Genomic DNA, 18718 nt, shown 5'->3' with positions numbered 1-18718 from the left:
ACGCAGTGGCCGAAGGTCTTCACTTAATAACCAAGAGCAAAAACGTTCGCGTAGCTAAAAAATGGTTCAAATGGCTCTAAGCGCTATTGGACTTAACATCTGAGGTCATCAGTCCCCTAGACTTAGAGCTACTTAAACCTAACTAAACTAAGGATGTCATACACAACCATGTCCGAGGCAGGATGCGAACCTGCGACCGTAGCAGCACCGCGGTTCCGGACTGAAGCGCCTAGAACCGCTCGGCCCCTAGTGGCCAGCTGTTCGCGTTGCGATATCAGTAGTAACAAAGAACACTGTGTGACTGTACACATGAATGCCAGTCACTATGAGCTACTTGGAAGCCTGCTACAAAGTACATCAATTGCGGCTCGAGAACCACTGAAAAACGAGCGATATGATTGCACTATCGGTCGGAGGGTACCATTCACGTATCGTACAGCCTTTACAGCGCCTTCCATGACCACCAGCGGAGTACGTTAGCCCCACATAATGCCACCCCAAAACAGCAGGAATCCTCCACCTTGGTGCACTTGCTGGGAAGTGTTGTAAGTAGGCTGTTTAGGTTTTTATGTTGGTAACGCCATGTAGCGCTCTATATGAAAAATCACTGACTGTGCTGTGTGCAGTCTGTGGCTGGTTTGCATTGTTGGAATTTGGTATTGTAGTACTACGGTATATTGATAATATATTATTATATTGTAGTATTGTAGTATTGGGCAGTTGGCTGTTAACAGCGCGTAGCGTTGCGCAGTTGGAGGTGAGCCGCCAGCAGTGGTGGATGTGGGGAGAGAGATGGCGGAGTTTTGAGAGCGGATGATCTGGACGTGTGTCCATCAGAGACAGTAAATTTGTAAGACTGGATGTCATGAACTGATACACTCCTGGAAATGGAAAAAAGAACACATTGACACCGGTGTGTCAGACTCACCATACTTGCTCCGGACACTGCGAGAGGGCTGTACAAGCAATGATCACACGCACGGCACAGCGGACACACCAGGAACCGCGGTGTTGGCCGTCGAATGGCGCTAGCTGCGCAGCATTTGTGCACCGCCGCCGTCAGTGTCAGCCAGTTTGCCGTGGCATACGGAGCTCCATCGCAGTCTTTAACACTGGTAGCATGCCGCGACAGCGTGGACGTGAACCGTATGTGCAGTTGACGGACTTTGAGCGAGGGCGTATAGTGGGCGTGCGGGAGGCCGGGTGGACGTACCGCCGAATTGCTCAACACGTGGGGCGTGAGGTCTCCACAGTACATCGATGTTGTCGCCAGTGGTCGGCGGAAGGTGCACGTGCCCGTCGACCTGGGACCGGACCGCAGCGACGCACGGATGCACGCCAAGACCGTAGGATCCTACGCAGTGCCGTAGGGGACCGCACCGCCACTTCCCAGCAAATTAGGGACACTGTTGCTCCTGGGGTATCGGCGAAGACCATTCGCAACCGTCTCCATGAAGCTGGGCTACGGTCCCGCACACCGTTAGGCCGTCTTCCGCTCACGCCCCAACATCGTGCAGCCCGCCTCCAGTGGTGTCGCGACAGGCGTGAATGGAGGGACGAATGGAGACGTGTCGTCTTCAGCGATGAGAGTCGCTTCTGTCTTGGTGCCAATGATGGTCGTATGCGTGTTTGGCGCCGTGCAGGTGAGCGCCACAATCAGGACTGCATACGACCGAGGCACACAGGGCCAACACCCGGCATCATGGTGTGGGGAGCGATCTCCTACACTGGCCGTACACCACTGGTGATCGTCGAGGGGACACTGAATAGTGCACGGTACATCCAAACCGTCATCGAACCCATCGTTCTAGCATTCCTAGACCGGCAAGGGAACTTGCTGTTCCAACAGGACAATGCACGTCCGCATGTATCCCGTGCCACCCAACGTGCTCTAGAAGGTGTAAGTCAACTACCCTGGCCAGCAAGATCTCCGGATCTGTCCCCCATTGAGCATGTTTGGGACTGGATGAAGTGTCGTCTCATGCGGTCTGCACGTCCAGCACGAACGCTGGTCCAACTGAGGCGCCAGGTGGAAATGGCATGGCAAGCCGTTCCACAGGACTACATCCAGCATCTCTACGATCGTCTCCATGGGAGAATAGCAGCCTGAATTGCTGCGAAAGGTGGATATACTCTGTACTAGTGCCGACATTGTGCATGCTCTATTGCCTGTGTCTATGTGCCTGTGGTTCTGTCAGTGTGATCATGTGATGTATCTGACCCCAGGAATGTGTCAATAAAGTTTCCCCATCCTGGGACAATGAATTCACGGTGTTCTTATTTCAATTTCCAGGAGTGTATATATACAGGGTGTTTCAAAAATGACCGGTATATTTGAAACGGCAATAAAAACTAAACGAGCAGCGATAGAAATACACCGTTTGTTGCAATATGGTTGGGACAACAGTACATTTTCAGGCAGACAAACTTTCGAAATTACAGTAGTTACAATTGTCAACAACAGATGGCGCTGCAGTCTGGGAAACTCTATAGTACGATATTTTCCACATATCCACCATGCGTAGCAATAATATGGCGTAGTCTCTGAATGAAATTACCCGAAACCTTTGACAACGTGTCTGGCGGAATGGCTTCACATGCAGATGAGATGTACTGCTTCAGCTGTTCAATTGTTTCTGGATTCTGGCGGTACACCTGGTCTTTCAAGTGTCCCCACAGAAATAAGTCACAGGGGTTCATGTCTGGCGAATAGGGAGGCCAATCCACGCCGCCTCCTGTATGTTTCGGATAGCCCAAAGTAATCACACGATCATCGAAACATTCATTCAGGAATTTAAAGACGTCGGTCGTGCGATGTGGCCGGGCACCATCTTGCATAAACCACGAGGTGTTCGCAGTGTCGTCTAAGGCAGTTTGTACCGCCACAAATTCACGTAGAATGTCCAGATAGCGTGATGCAGTAATCGTTTCGGATCTGGAAAATGGGCCAATGATTCCTTTGGAAGAAATGGCGGCCCAGACCAGTACTTTTTAAGGATGCAGGGACGATGGGACTGCAACATGGGGCTTTTCGGTTCCCCATATGCGCCAGTTCTGTTTATTGACGAAGCCGTCCAGGTAAAAATAAGCTTCGTCAGTAAACCAAATGCTGCCCACATGCATATCGCCGTCATCAATCCTGTGCACTATATCGTTAGCGAATGTCTCTCGTGCAGCAATGGTAGCGGCGCTGAGGGGTTGCCGCGTTTGAATTTTGTATGGAGAGAGGTGTAAACTTTGGCGCATGAGACGATACGTGGACGTTGGCGTCATTTGGACCGCAGCTGCAACACGGTGAACGGAAACCCGAGGCCGCTGTTGGATCACCTGCTGCACTAGCTGCACGTTGCCCTCTGTGGTTGCCGTACGCGGTCGCCCTACCTTTCCAGCACGTTCATCCGTCACGTTCCCAGTCCGTTGAAATTTTTCAAACAGATCCTTTCTTGTATCGCTTTTCGGTCCTTTGGTTACATTAAACCTCCGTTGAAAACTTCGTCTTGTTGCAACAACACTGTGTTCTAGGCGGTGGAATTCCAACACCAGAAAAATCCTCTGTTCTAAGGAATCAACCATGTTGTCCACAGCACACTTGCACGTTGTGAACAGCACACGCTTACAGCAGAAAGACGACGTACAGAATGGCGCACCCACAGACTGCGTTGTCTTCTATATCTTTCACATCACTTGCAGCGCTATCTGTTGTTGAAAATTGTAACTACTGTAATTTCGAAAGTTTGTCCGCCTGAAAATGTACTGTTGTCCCAAGCATATTGCAACAAACGGTGTATTTCTATCGCTGCTCGTTTAGTTTTTATTGCCGTTTCAAATATACCGGTCATTTTTGAAACACCCTATATATATATATATAATGACTTTTGAACACTATTAAGGTAAATACATCGTTTGTTCCCTATCAAAATCTTTCATTTGCTATTTATGCCTATCAGCAGTTAGTGCCTTCAGTAGTTAGAATACCTTATTTAGCTGGCAGTAGTGGCGCTCGCTCTATTGCAGTAGTTGGAGTAAGGAAGATTTTTGTGAGGTAAGTGATTAATGAAAGGTATAGGTTATTGTTACTCAGGGGCATTCTTTTGTAGGGATTTTTGAAAGTCAGATTGCGTTACGCTAAAAATATTGTGTGTCAGTTTAGTGTTGATCAGAATAAGTAAAGATCTAAATGTCTGAGTACGTTCAGTTCTGCTCAGCTGTTTGAAAATCAAATAACGTAACGGGTTTACCAGCACAGAAATTCAATAATTTTTCTAAGGACACGTTTCAACTTCAATTTTCAATGAAGGTTTCAAAGTCATTTTGAGAATACTGCGAATTATGGGAGTCGAAGGGGGATACCACGCAAAAACATTTTATCATCGCTCGCGACAATGATCACGTGCAGGGCGCTCTCTGCTGCGAGCTGCACGGTTCCTTCTATGCTTGGACTGCCACGAAACATGCGAAAACTGGGCGATTTCGACGTCGTGGAAGGACTCGTCTATGATGCCGTGATAACGGATTAGCTCTGAGTATGAAAAATTTTAAACAAGTTTATTTTACCCTGATAGAAAGTATATCTTTATCTTTAAACTTTACTTCTCGATACAGTGTTTCTCAACCTGACGGAATAGATTGCGGGCACACTAATAAAGATAACTTTCTGAAAATTGGCTGAATCATTCCTCAGTCATGTCCGCAAGAAATAAGATGCTAATTTTTTGTATTTTAATTTATTAGTTATTTACTGAAAAAACTTGACCAAACAAACGCGATAAAATTACGTTTTTTGTTTAAAATGTCCGCCATTTTATTATTTTTATAAAATTCCTAAAAACTGCTGTTGCTCCGTTCTCAGCATCCTGTAGATTAAAAAAATTGCTGGTGTTTTTATTTCAGTAAGATTTGGAAACTGCAGGAGTTCCGTCATGGACACATCTAATTTCCGATAGAGCAACTTTTAGCTCCTCGGATGGGTGACGTAGTAATGACCGAATTTCTTACAAAAATTAGAGAACGTTATCCAAGAATCAGTAAGTAATGTGCGAAAAGGTTTACGTTGATTGCTTCATTAGATTTACCAAAAACAAAATCGTGGAAGTTGCTTATTTGATAGGCTGACTGAGGAGAAAGGACCCTTAATGTGTTCTACGCAGTCGGTAGCCCCCTCCTCCCTTCCCCACGTGTGATTTGAGTTCAACGCGAGGAACGTTCGTACAGTCACGTGAGACTGTCAGAAAGACCTTATTTATGATGCTGTTCAACTCGGGGGTCAAATTGATTTGGATGTCGGTTACGTCGTCAAAACTTTGACCCTTCATGTGAACTTTTAGAGTTTATCATTGGAATAGTTTCGTGTTCACATCAAGTCTCATCACCCGTGATGATTATTTCTATAAAAATTTTTCCTCGTTTTCCATTTCAATCAAATGGCTGCAAGCGTCCACACGTCGTTTTTCTTGTACGGGAGTCAATGCGTGCAGGTTAAACTTCTCACCGCCTTTTCTCTTCATCAGAACATTTCCTTCGAGAATTGAATTATTGTACTTCGTCTAAGTCTTGGTCACCAAATGTGATGTTACGTTCGTCGCTGATCTCATTTTTAATTCTCTTCGCTACTTCTGTCTGTTTCCGGTTTACTATCTATCTGGAGGGGGGCAAAATCATTCTGAAAAGATTGTAAAACTGTTGCAGGGGAGGTTGTACTTAGAAATAATGGCGAAGAAAGAATTCGATAAGTTGCATCGTTTGCGAGTTACTCAGAGTTACCCAGCCAGGACGACGTTCGCGGAAATTCAAGCAACCGGCCACAGACAGTGTCGCCAAACTTGTTCTTCGTTTGGTTACCTCCTACGGAACGGAAGTTGCTTTTGTTCACCTACCTCAAATTTACCACTTCTAAAAAAGACATATTTTAACTGGTAATGAGTATTTGAATTCGCGGACCTATAGATGTCTCTGCATTGCCGCATTTTAGTGCTTTAATTTCCGCACAAAACGACCTCATTGGCTAACTTCACTGCCAAATAACTCGGAAACGAAGCAACATATCGAATTTCTTTCGTAACAGTTACTTCTCAGCGCATCCTCCACTGCAACACCATAACAAGTTTTTCATACTGTTTCTGGCCAAACCGTATATTCTGTACTCATCGCACTGTTCATCTCATCCACCATGGCTGGTACATGTTCCTCGCTTTCACTGACAACGGCAAAGTCATCACCTAATCTTATTATTGATACCCTTTCACCATGCATTTTAATCCCATTCTTGACTCTTTCTTTTATTTCCGTCATTGCTTTTTCGATGTACTATTTGAACAGTATAGGTGACAGACAGCATCCCTGTCTTACACCCTTTTTGGTCCTTACACTTCGTCCTTGGTCTTCCATTCTTAGTGTTCCCTTTCGCTTTTTCTGCATCTTTTATATCTCCCGTTCATCCCTACATATATTAAATACGAATATCTTGCACAATTTTAAGCTGTCCAGCGCTTTTTCTAGGTCGACAAACCCTGTGAATTTTACGTTGAGTTTTCTTAAGTATAACTTTCATTATCAAGCGCAACGTCACAACGGTATTTCTTGTCCCTTTGCCTTTCCTAAACCCAAACTAATCGCCGTCTAAGAAATTCTCAGTTTTGTTGAGCGGAGAGTGTGGCAGGTCTCGCAGTAATCTGCCCTCGCTATCTTCGGGGTTCTGTGGGTGATGTTGTTCCGAAAGACTCATGGCAATCTGCAGTCTCATAGACACTGCACACCAAAGTGGTTAGTCGTTTGGCTGCACTTCACTCAATGATTTTAGAAATTCTGAAGGCATGTTATCTACTCCTTCTGCCTTATTTAATCGCAAGTCCTCAAACCTTCTGTTAAACTGTGACTCTAGCACCCGGTCGGTCCCCTTCGTCTTACATGTCGACCCCCATTTTTTCTTTTTTACGTCATCAGACGTTACCTTCCCCTTGCACAGGCCTTCAGTGTCTTCTTTCCGCCAGTCTACCCTCTTCTAAGCGTTTAACAGTGAAATCTCCATGTCCCTTTTGATGTTGACGCCCTTGTTTTTAATTTCATCAATGGTAGTTTGACTCATATAAACGCTCAATGGCTCTTTCTGACGACCATTTCTTTATCGATTCCTTCACATTTTTCCTGGAGCCATTACACCTTGGTTTCCCTACAATACCTATTTATTTCATTCCTAATGGATATATATTGCTAGTCTCTAATCTTTTTTTCTGAAAAATTTTATACTTCCTTGTTTCGTCGATCAGTTCAAATATATCTTTTACCGAAGGCCTCTTCACGCATTATCTTTCTTGGACCTACATTATTCTGTTCAACTTCAATGATTAAATTTTTTAGACATACCCAGCCCACTTCAACAGATCTGCCTATTGTGGTATTCATTACTGCATTATCCACATCCTTAGAGACAGTCAAACGCATCTCATCGTTCGTTATTACTTCAGTATCCCACTTCTTTCCTCACTGATATCAATGGCTGATTATGTTAAAGTCTGATAATAGACACGCCTTACAATCCAGTAACTGATTTTGCAGTATCAATCTGAGTGTGATATAATACAACTGTAATCTTTCCATATCTTCGGATCTCTTCTTCGAAGTATACCTCACAGTCTTGCGATTTTGAGCTGTATATTCGCTGTTACCAACTGACATTACTTGCAGAACTCTGTTAGTCTTTTTCCTGTCTCATTTCTGCTGCCGACCCCCATTGTCCCAGGTGACTGTGTCTTCACTTCCTTACACACAAAAGCATTTCAGTGTCACGCGTGTGTTACACCTCCTTTTACATACAGAATTACCCGTGTGGTATCCTCATATATTCTCTCTCTTTAAAAAAAAAATGGTTCAAATGGCTCTGAGCACTATGGGACTTAACATCTATGGTCATCAGTCCCCTAGAACTTAGAACTACTTAAACCTAACTAACCTAAGGACATCACACAACACCCAGTCATCACGAGGCAGAGAAAATCCCTGAGCCCGCCGGGAATCGAATCTCTTTTCATCTTCTGCTTGTGACGTTGGCAGGTATATCTTAACTACTGTTGTTGACGTTGGTTTCCTGTCGATCCTGGTGAGAAGAATTCTTTCACTGAACTGTTCAAAGTAACTCATTCTCTGCCCTCCCTTCCTAATCATAATGAACTCTATTCTCGTTTTACCATTTTCTGCTGCTTTTGATATTACCCTGCATTCGTCTGACGACAAATCCTTATCTCCCTTCCTTTCCATTTACTGACCCCCGTTGAATCTACACTGCGACTTCGCGTTTCCTTTTTCTGTGTTCCCTACCACGTTCGAACTTCTGACAGTCCTCGCTCCGACTCGTAGAACATTACGTTCTCATTCGTTATTCAGTCTTTCTCTCTGATAGTTACCAGTCCCCTCCCCCGTCACCTCCCGGAGATCCGAACGGGGAACTAATCCGGAACATTTCATCAACGGTCAGATCATCACGATTATTTTTCAGTTTCAGCCAACAGCACCTTACGTCTTATGTGTAATGCAGTGGTTTCCATTGCCTTCTGAATAGTCATGCCCTTGATCATTGCGATTCTCCCACCTTTTAGCGGGAGGACGCCCTGAACTTCCCTCCGCTCCTCTGCCCTCTTTGACAAGGCCGTTGGCAAACCAGGGAGATTCCTTATAACGGTAGTCATCGGCCGCAATTGCTGATGAATCTTAATCAAAATCTAAACAGAAGGGCACGAAACCGGAGCCCAGTACTTTTTGATTACAGTTCAAATATGCTACCCGTTGCTACTGACTCTTACTTTAGGCAGTGCACGAATCTGGCACTGGTTTAGCCACTATTGATTATATTGCCACCTTTTCAATCAAAATTTTCTCGGTTAATGACGTAAAACTTCCTCACTACAGCTCAAGACTAGTCATGAGCAGCTGAGATGAAACCGGATGCATCTATACAAAATGCAGCAAAATTATCTTAATTCTCTAAAGGCATGATAAATGTTTGTATGGAAGTAAATTCCGTTGGCAGTGATTTGATTATTGCTATTAAAATGAATTCTTATGAAGTTACTTCGTCAGCCTTGGCGATCGCTTCAAGTGTAGCGGCATTCTCAGTTTTCGTCAAAAGTAACAAAACAACTTATGAAAATGAGTAAATTATTCTGACTGCGCGAAATATGTGGAAGAAACTGCCTGAGGTTCAGTGACTTGTTTTGTTAGTGCGTCAGTAAATCGGCCACCCTGATCGTTCAGTTTTTTCACAGATAGGACGCCATGAAAAACGTTGTGTGCTCGCCCATTCGTATGATATGCCTCTAGCCGGCGCCGAGCCTCCGTCAAAATTTATCATCGGTCGCCTGTCAACATTCTGTGAGCGTCATCCATCACTTCGGTCTTCGTTTCTGCTTTCGCCATTCGGGCAGTTGCTCATTCGAATCTTTCTTCTCCTGTGGTGAAGCTTCGTATTAAAGCAATGCAAATTTGTAAACACAACAGTAACATCTCTGTCCAACCTGAAATAAAGTTAAACCCTTTCCGTTTTTCCTTTACATTACACAGTTATATCTCGGCGTCATTCAGTCCTGATTTTATTCTGCTAGTTTGTAGCCCTTGTTTTCTATGTAGAAATAAAAGCAATGCGTTAAAACTGATCCATACTTCAGCGAGATTAACACACAGCTATAACAAGAATGAACGCGTGACGTTTCGCGTTATGAGCTGCAACGGTATCTTGTACGTATATTTCGCTTAGAAATTGAGGGTCTGAATACTCTCAGATATCAACTAGGCTCTAAAATCAGAACATATTCAATCCTGATTTTGTTTTCCTGACTTGTAACTCTGATTCATCTAGAAAAAATACAATCCCTTAAAATTGTGCCATGCTTCAGCTAAGTAGAAAGACAGCACTACCAGGAGTCAATGCGCGTTTCGCTTGTTGTACAACTTGCGCTCTGTTTAATTAAGTATGGAATGAGCCGTTATTGCACATCAGTAGCTACCCGCATCACACTGGTGGTGGAAGAAGTCATAGTTAAGTCGAATTGTTGTACATTATTAATAACATATTAACTACGATAAAATGATGTGTACCTTTTATAAGTCTGCTTCTTCCCTTAAAAATGTTCTCCCATGAATTTAACTCATTTATTGGGAATTATGCACAAGGATGCCAAAAAACTGTGGCGTTTGATTATTTATTTCTTGCTAGATTATAAATCTTGTGCGTCCGATCAAGGAATGGTAATCTGTGTGCCCTCCGACCTATGTCACGTTCAGTACTTATCATGATTTAATGACTAAAGTGACTGTGTATCTCAAGAAACGGATAATTCAAATCAACACAAACACGTAGCACAACATGACGTTAGGAAGGTTTCGCAACGAGTAATCGGCAGACACGTATCTCAATCTTCTTATCACTTTCTTTTAAAGATACACTAGTATTCACTTGAATTGATCTTTCGGGGGTTGGTGCAAGCGGGTAGATGGGAATCAGAACACGTGGCAGCGAAATCACAGACAGAGACCGTAAGATCCGTTTGTCTTGAATAGTGATATTTTATTCAAGCCAAACATAGAATTGCATTCGACAACAGTTTAAAACACTTTTATAAAATAAGGACTTCACGCTGCGGAAGAGTGACCATACAGTCTGACTTACGATTCCGATTCGTAAAATTTTATTAATTAGGAGATCCCTCAACATACAGTGTGTCATAAAAGTCCGTTAACATTTGAAAATTCAATACATCACGGAATAATGTACGTAAAATGGTACAAATTGATACACACGCTTGAAATGGTATGAGGTTTTATTTACTCCAAAAAATGGTCAAAATGACCAACAGATGGTGTTCCACATGATGCAAAGGCAACAATTAACATAACAATTGATTTTTAATAAAAACGATGCTCTTTATAACTAATACTTCAGATGTCGGCCGTGATGATAAACAATACCTGTAGTCGATGGACAACGCTGTGAACAGCACTGGACAGCGTATCGGTAGGTACGATGAGAAATTGCCGTCGGATGTGCTCTTTTAGCGTCCCAAATGAGATCGGACGCTCGCCGTAGACTTACGAGTCGTACCTCCCAGCAAGTGATCTTATTGACTCTCTCACTACAGGTCATTTTATACACGATTCCCATGCGGCGTCACTGACGTGCTGCTATCCACCGCCATTTGTGGTGAGTTTTTGGACACGTTTTTTTATTTCAATTAAACCCAATGTTAATTTTTACCTCTCAACTTACATTATTCCATGAATTAATACATTTTCAAATGTTAACAGACTCTTGGTTTCACCCTGTATATCAAGTAGGTACAATGAAAATACACCGATTACTGTGGATGCAATCGGACTAGTGTCTGAAAAACGGAAGAAAGGAATATTATGGTTTAACTTTCCGTCGAAAATGAGGGCATTAGAGACACTGCCCATTTCCAGTAAACAGTTGTTCAAAGATATGCTGGCTGATAATGTCCAAACAACCCGGTGAGGGTGACGTTCTGTGAGAGTAGTGCGGTGAGTTTTGATTTTTCTACGTATGCCGTTGCGGCTGTAGCTAATGTAAAGTCTTAACGAGTAGAGCCCGTAATTCTCGTACGTGTCCCTAAGAACATAGGGGTATTCACTTGAAATTTGCTAACGGGCGAAATCAGTCGATAGTGATATAAAATTTCAGTGATTATATAACAGCCAAGGTGAAAAGAGGAACTGTCCTTCAATAAATTTGTGGCTGAGCCATCAGAGATGAAAACGCGTTACAATTGCAATTCAGAACAGCGCGGACAACGTATGGTCTTGCGTTACCTTGTTGGAAGATATCATTACTGTGACCTCGCAGATAGGACACAGATATGGCCATATCACGCGATAAATGTGACGATTGCTGTTCAAATTAACGGGTATGCGAAACAGAGGCGGTCGTGTTATGTAATCGGTGCCACCACACATCACGACGCCGTATGACGATGACGAATGCAAACTGGCAGTGAGCTCCTCGGAGCCATCGAGATGATATAAGCAGAACCGGGATTCTCCTGAAAATACAACGTGGCGTCACTCCTTGTTGACGTGTCTCTGTTACTGTATCCATAGAAGTCGCAAAAATGACGGCCGTGCTGATAGCCTGTGCTGCTAGATCGTCATAGTGCTGCTGTATGGATTTTTGCCCTGCTACTACAGGCAAGTCCACTTCCTCCTGAGGCAAGGTATGTGGCATGGCTGTACCACAATGCACGGCCAAGTGAAAAATACGTTATTCTCTCTGGCGCTTGTCGCTGGGGCCATTGAAGTCTTGAATGGCGTTGAGTATTGCCCTAACGTTTCCATACTCGCATGACAGTCTTGATATCCCAAGTAATGCGAGCAACAGTATTGCCAAAAGGCACGCTGCAGCATCGACAGTCAAGAACCTGCCACTGTCTACATACCAAACGTGATGGTAGACGTTTCTCCTTGCTGCACGAGGCATTACACGATGTTCTCAGGAACAACTACTATTTAAACACAATTTCTGAATGAAATTCTTGTAAAGTCATCAGATGATCTAACCATGTTGCAAAATGATCTAGACGAGATACCTATACGGTGCAAAAAGTTGTAATTAACTCTAAATAAACAAAATGTAAGTTCATCCACTTCAGTGCCAAAAGGAATCCACTTAATTTCGGTTATAAGATAAATCAAACAAATGTAAAGGCTGTGACTTCATCTAACTACATAGGGATTACAGTTATGAGTAACTTAGACTGGGATTTACTGGCAGTACACTTAGAAAATACATCAGGTCTACTAAAGAGACTGCCTACACTACAGCTCGTTTTCTGTTATCTCGAAACACGGACAAAGTGTCACGGGTGTGATCGAAAGTTAGAATGGCGATCATTAAAGCAAAGGCGTTTCTAGTTGCTGCACGATCTTTTCGTGAAACTTAAATCACCAAATTTCTCCTCTAAATGCGAAAATATTTTCATGGAGCCCACATACACATGTAGAAATGCTCATCATTATAAAATAAGAATTCACATCGCACACAGAACGATTTACCTGTTAGTTATTCTTACGCGCTATTCGAGGCAGGAATGGTAGAGAAATACCTTTAAAGTTGTTCGATGAACCCTCTGCTAGACACTTAATTGCGAATTGCAGAGTTATCATGTAGATGTAGAGACACTGAGCATAATCCGTTCTTATACAGGGTGGCCGAGGAGAAATGGTCAATATTCAGCAGTATGACGGGAACGATCATTTGAAGCAAGAAACTTCTTCTTCTTCTTTTGCTTGTGCCTTTGTCCCACATCTACACAGGGATGGCGTGGTTACTGTTGGGTTTGGCATGGTTAATTTAAGGGGTGGCCATATGCCCTTCCTGTTGCCACCTGTACCCCCTGGGATGGAAGTAATGTACCCCAGCTGCTGCGTGTAGTGTAAGCCATGAAAGAATGCGAACGTGTTCAAATGCCTACGAGTCGTGTAACTCAGGCGAACTTGGGGACCAGCCCAGTATTCACGTAGTGGGATGTGGATAACCGCCTAAAAACCATATCCAGGCTGGCCAGCACACCAGCCCTCGTCTCCAGGCAGATTCGATCCGGGGCCAGCGCACCTACCCGAGTCCAGGGAGCAGCGCATTAGAGCGCTCTCGGCTAACCTGGTGGGTCGAAGCAAGAAACTTAATGTAGAAATATGCCCTATTCTCAAGGATTTGCGAGATAAAACACGTTTAATCTACACTGTTATTTTCCACTGTAGCGTTTGAATTTTCCTGCGACCATCGATGATTGTTAGTTGTGTTGTTGATTCCATTCCATGTGAACATCGCTTCATCAGTGAATAGTATTAATGAAAGCAAATCATGACAGTCATTTAGGAAGTGAACAAATTAATGTCGTGTCACATTGTCGCCAATGTGAAGATCGTGGACACGATGTATGTGCAATGGGTATAAATTTTCCGCTCGTTATATCCACCATATACTTGTTCGCGGGCACTGATTCCATGCGAACAGTTGCCGTGGTGTACGCTGGGCCATTTCAACGACGTATCACTGCTCCTGCATAAGTTGTTGAGCTACACGTTCAGGAAAAAATGGGAACTTCGAAGAATACCTGTTTCAGGCAATGTTCTGAAAACTCTGAGAAGCACTCTTCGATCAGGAAACCGACGTGTCGCAACGCGTCGACGGTATTCTTCGACAGCAGCAGAAGCTCGACCAGCGCATATGCCGTAAACATACAAGGTATCTGCATATTCTTTATCAGTGTATATGTGTGGCATTTTAGCCAGCGCGTACACGAGCAGTTAAGAGCTTCTCTCTGATACAGTCTCATTCTTCGCACTACTTCTCTCGCGATACACGACGGACAACTGCGCGTTCAGCTAGCTGGTTTCGAGGCATAAGACATCCCGAGCAAAGATGTTCGAAGCACGAGGTAAGCTGGGCTAGAATAAAACGCCAAAGTCTAAAAAGCACATTACATGCGTTCTATCTCGGAAACCATTCGAAATAGGGCATACGTGCATTGAGGTTTTTTGCTTCAAATTAGCCTTACTGTCATATTCCAGAATAATGGGCGTTCCTCCCGAGATACCCCGTATAGATAGTGTGTATTGCGTTAGTCTATACTAATAATAAATCTCTAAAACCGTCATACCTGTCTGTTTGTTTGAACACGATACTCCACAACTACTAGACGAATTTTCGGGTGGTTTTCGCCGGTAGCTTGAGTATATCTTGAGACTAGGTATAAGCTTTATTTCACGAAAATCGTATAACGGGAAAAAGAGATATCGTGATCTTAAGTTTTCGTAGCTGTCTGTTTGAACACGTTAATTGCTTTCATGGGGTTTGCACAGGTAACATGAGCGTAGCTCAGATATAGGCTTTATTTTATCAATATTGCATCACGAGGAGAATAATTGAAAGTTATATCCATAGTAACATTATAAATGCAGAAGTAAGTCTTTCTGTTACAGTATCACGATTAACCTGCTGAACTGTTTTTCCACGAAATTTGGTATGGAGATAGTTTGAGCCCTGAGGAAGAGCGTAGGCACTTTAGAAAGTGTATAGTAGAAGATACATATCGGTTTGAGGAATAGTACGCGAATTAGGGAAAAATATTTACTCTTTGAAAAACCTGTTTACTCCTTGACTTCCGATCTTTATCATATCTGTGGAAATGATTTTATTGGTTGATGCATGCTATGCTCCACGGTTCAAAGTAATGAACACAATGCTTGTACAACTTTCCGTATGCTTATTCCAGACTTCCACATTATTTGTTGTGTAATGTACACATTGTATAACGTATAGCAACTTCAGTAGCACAATGCACAGATGTGCGCTCCTGCCCATGCTCCTCTGTAAGCACTGCTCGGCAGCGATGTGTCGTTTATGTAACAGCTTGATGGGGTCGGGTGCGGAGGGGGTGGGGCGGGGGGGGGGCGGGGGAAGCACAAGCTGTGCTTTCCTCAACAGGCAGACACGTGAGGGCAGCTGATGTTATTACACTTATGTTAGTTTACTTACTCACCAGCACCCGTCATAACAAAAACTACTGATACACAAGTGCAGCTGCAGTCTTAAATACTTGATTCATCTACTCTGATAAATTAACTCTCGCCAACACCAGGTCATTTTCAGTAACGTGTATTACCAAGGGGGGGGGGGGGGGGGGGTTACTTCGTCCCCACCACAATAAAATTTAAAAAAATAAATTAATTAAATTAAAATAAATAAAATTACATTAATAACATACTTTTGAAAGATCTGTTAATGCATTATTAGGATCTAGAACCTGAATATTTCTTTTAAAACTGTCTTCAAAAATGCATTTTATATCTTTCACTTACTTCGTCATTTAAGTTTATCTTGGAAAAAATTGGTAGTAAAAGTCGTTATAGTACTATTGAAGTACACTTTACTATAATTAAAAAATATTAAAAGAACTTGAGGCAAAATACAAATAGCTTCGGTATATAACAGAGTTTTTGAGAAGAATTATTCACCACTTTCTTCAGAATCTATTTCACACTGGGAAGATACAACAGTCTTTTTGCTGTGTTTACCAGATGTGTATCTCTTACAATTGTTGCAGATTATTGTTGTTCTGATCACTTTGTTGTACTGTTCTTTGCTCCTTTGTTGTACTGCTTTTGAACGGATTTCCATAACACACAAATGACAGCTACCTTTACCTCCATGAGCTTCCTTTGCACCGGAGTTCTGCTTGATTTTCCGTCCGAGAATATCCTTCACACTTGAAACTGCAGGCTTTGGCAGTCATGTAGTATTTGTAACCCTTTCTTCAATGTAAGGTTTCGTGAGCTGTAGTCCCAGCCCTTGAAGAAAAAGTTGTCGCTTATTAGGTTTTATCTTATTCCAGTCCGGGAATTTCAACAAAAATAGTGTATAACTACTTACCGCTGCTATATCCACAAGAGTATAGAACACAGACAGCGGCCAACTTCTTGTAGCCCCCTTACTTGAGTATTTCCTCACCATTTGATCTAGCGTGTCAACGTCATCTTTAGTCTCATTACAATATAAATTTGCAACTATTTTCTTCATAGTGTCAGTAGGTGAGCCAACTGCAGTGTCATAATGTTGAAGTGATAGAAACAGCAGATTTCTTTTGAGTTTCTCGTGGGGGTAAAAGAAACAATTGTGAAAGTAATATTTCCAGTACTAGTATCACTGAAAGAAAATTTACTAGAATATAATTCTCGTCTTGAGATCTCTTATAGTTCTCGAGGTATATGTTTCCTATTAGCTTGTAATGTTCCCTTGAGAGTCAGCTTGTGATTCCTCCATAGATCTTCGGCCAAATCAGTTGAAGTGTCATTTCGTTCTGAACTATGTATAGGAAACACCAGGCATTTGACCACAGCTGCACCGAATTTGATTGTTGTGTATCATCGTTTCTTTTCACAACATGAGGCTCCATGCTGATAACATATCTGGATTTAGCGTCTGTGAACATGCGTGTAAGTATAGCGTATTTACCAGGTTGTTCTTCATGAAGACCTTGAAGGGGCACCTGACACGGAACAGTGACAACATTTAATCAATAACAGGGTGTATTCCAACAGAATAATATTTTTTCAGTAATTCATTCATTTTATCAAAAACTTCTGGTATTGCAGCAAAATTATCACGTTCCCGGCGATCGCTTGGCGACTCTCTGTCATCAAATCTTACTATTTTAATAAGCTGCTTGAATCTGGTTCGGTTCATGGTAGCGGTATAAACTGACTTTCCTGAAGTGTAGGACCATAAATCTGGAACAGATGACTTACTGTCATTCCCATCCCCATTATAGTAAATAGCCCTATATTGTCATGAATTCAATCAAGTCTGTCTGCCTTGGGTATTTTCTACCCCAATGCCTCTTCATTAGTATGCTTTATGATGATGATGACAATTTCTAGAGACGAAAACCTTTCAAATGATTCTGTTATTGTTCCTACATTTCCTTCGTCTCTTTTGTCTTCCCTTCTGTCACTATGTTTTGTGCTACCCGTCTTCTAATGGGAGGAGGTTTCGAGCTATAAAATTTCCAGAGCCTGTTTTATACTCGTCACTAACCTCGCAAGCTGCGTTGTCATCAGTTTCCGGTGCCCAGAGTTCATCTTCAGCGTCTGTAAGAACTCCATCACAGCCTACATTCTCACGCATAACACATTCTTCTTCAGGTTCACTCACTACATAGTTTCATCAAATTCAATTTGAGAATCTGTAGATTCTTCCTAAATCTGTGGTATTTCTCCGTCAGTAAGTGACTGTTGATACATTTTCAATCAAAGTTGTATCTAACACTGGGCTTAGTGCCACTGAACAAGAAACAACATAGAACCAAAGGGAAATGAATCGTTGTTGAGACCATTGTCCCTGTCAACACAGAGGAGTATAATGTCCATGTGTTCTAAAGTGACGTAAAGCTATTATTTGTGGAGTAAAACGAGCGTTTTGGGAAGTCGCATCTACTACCAAGGGAGGCGGAGGGGGGGGGGGGGGGGGGGGGGGGACTTTATGAGCACCTCCCTTAAACTTAAATTTTCCGATTAACCTTAAACGAAAAATGTAAAGCAATCATAGAATCTTGAAGAAGACCATTAAAGACAATGAATATTTCTAACAAAATTTTGAAAAATAAAACACCTAAGTACATTTCAGTATTTTCAAAAGGTGGGCATGAAGTAACCCCGCCCCCCTTTCCTTGGTATTGGGAGGGTTAATCATTTGCATACTGAAAACTGGGTATCCTTTCACCGATTTTCAGATGTGATTATCATAACTGTTTTTTAATTTCTGTGATATTTATGTTAGTGAACCCAGCGGCTTGTATGAAAGGATTACATGCTAATTAGTACAATACGTATTCTGAATTCAGCGGAAGTAATGAAAAACAAAGGAGGTGGTCAAAGTTAGTGTGGATTTGGGTATACACTTACCGGCATATGTTTCCATCACAACTGTCAGCTAACATTCCACTTGCGATCAATAGTGAAATTTTTACCATCCAGAAATAGATATATTGTTCAAAAGTTTTCTTACATTCTTTATAAATCCACATAAAAAAACCTAGCATTGTACATAAATCAAGGTGATCCATCATCAGAATTATAAATACAATAAAAATGTACTAAGCTGGAGTACAAGACCGAGAGCTCCAGATTTACCTGAGGATATTACCTTCACTTTCATCCATCT

This window comes from Schistocerca americana, chromosome 1 (assembly GCF_021461395.2).
Source record: "Schistocerca americana isolate TAMUIC-IGC-003095 chromosome 1, iqSchAmer2.1, whole genome shotgun sequence".
Taxonomy (NCBI): Eukaryota; Metazoa; Arthropoda; class Insecta; order Orthoptera; family Acrididae; genus Schistocerca; species Schistocerca americana.
This window is presented reverse-complemented; position numbering follows the sequence as displayed.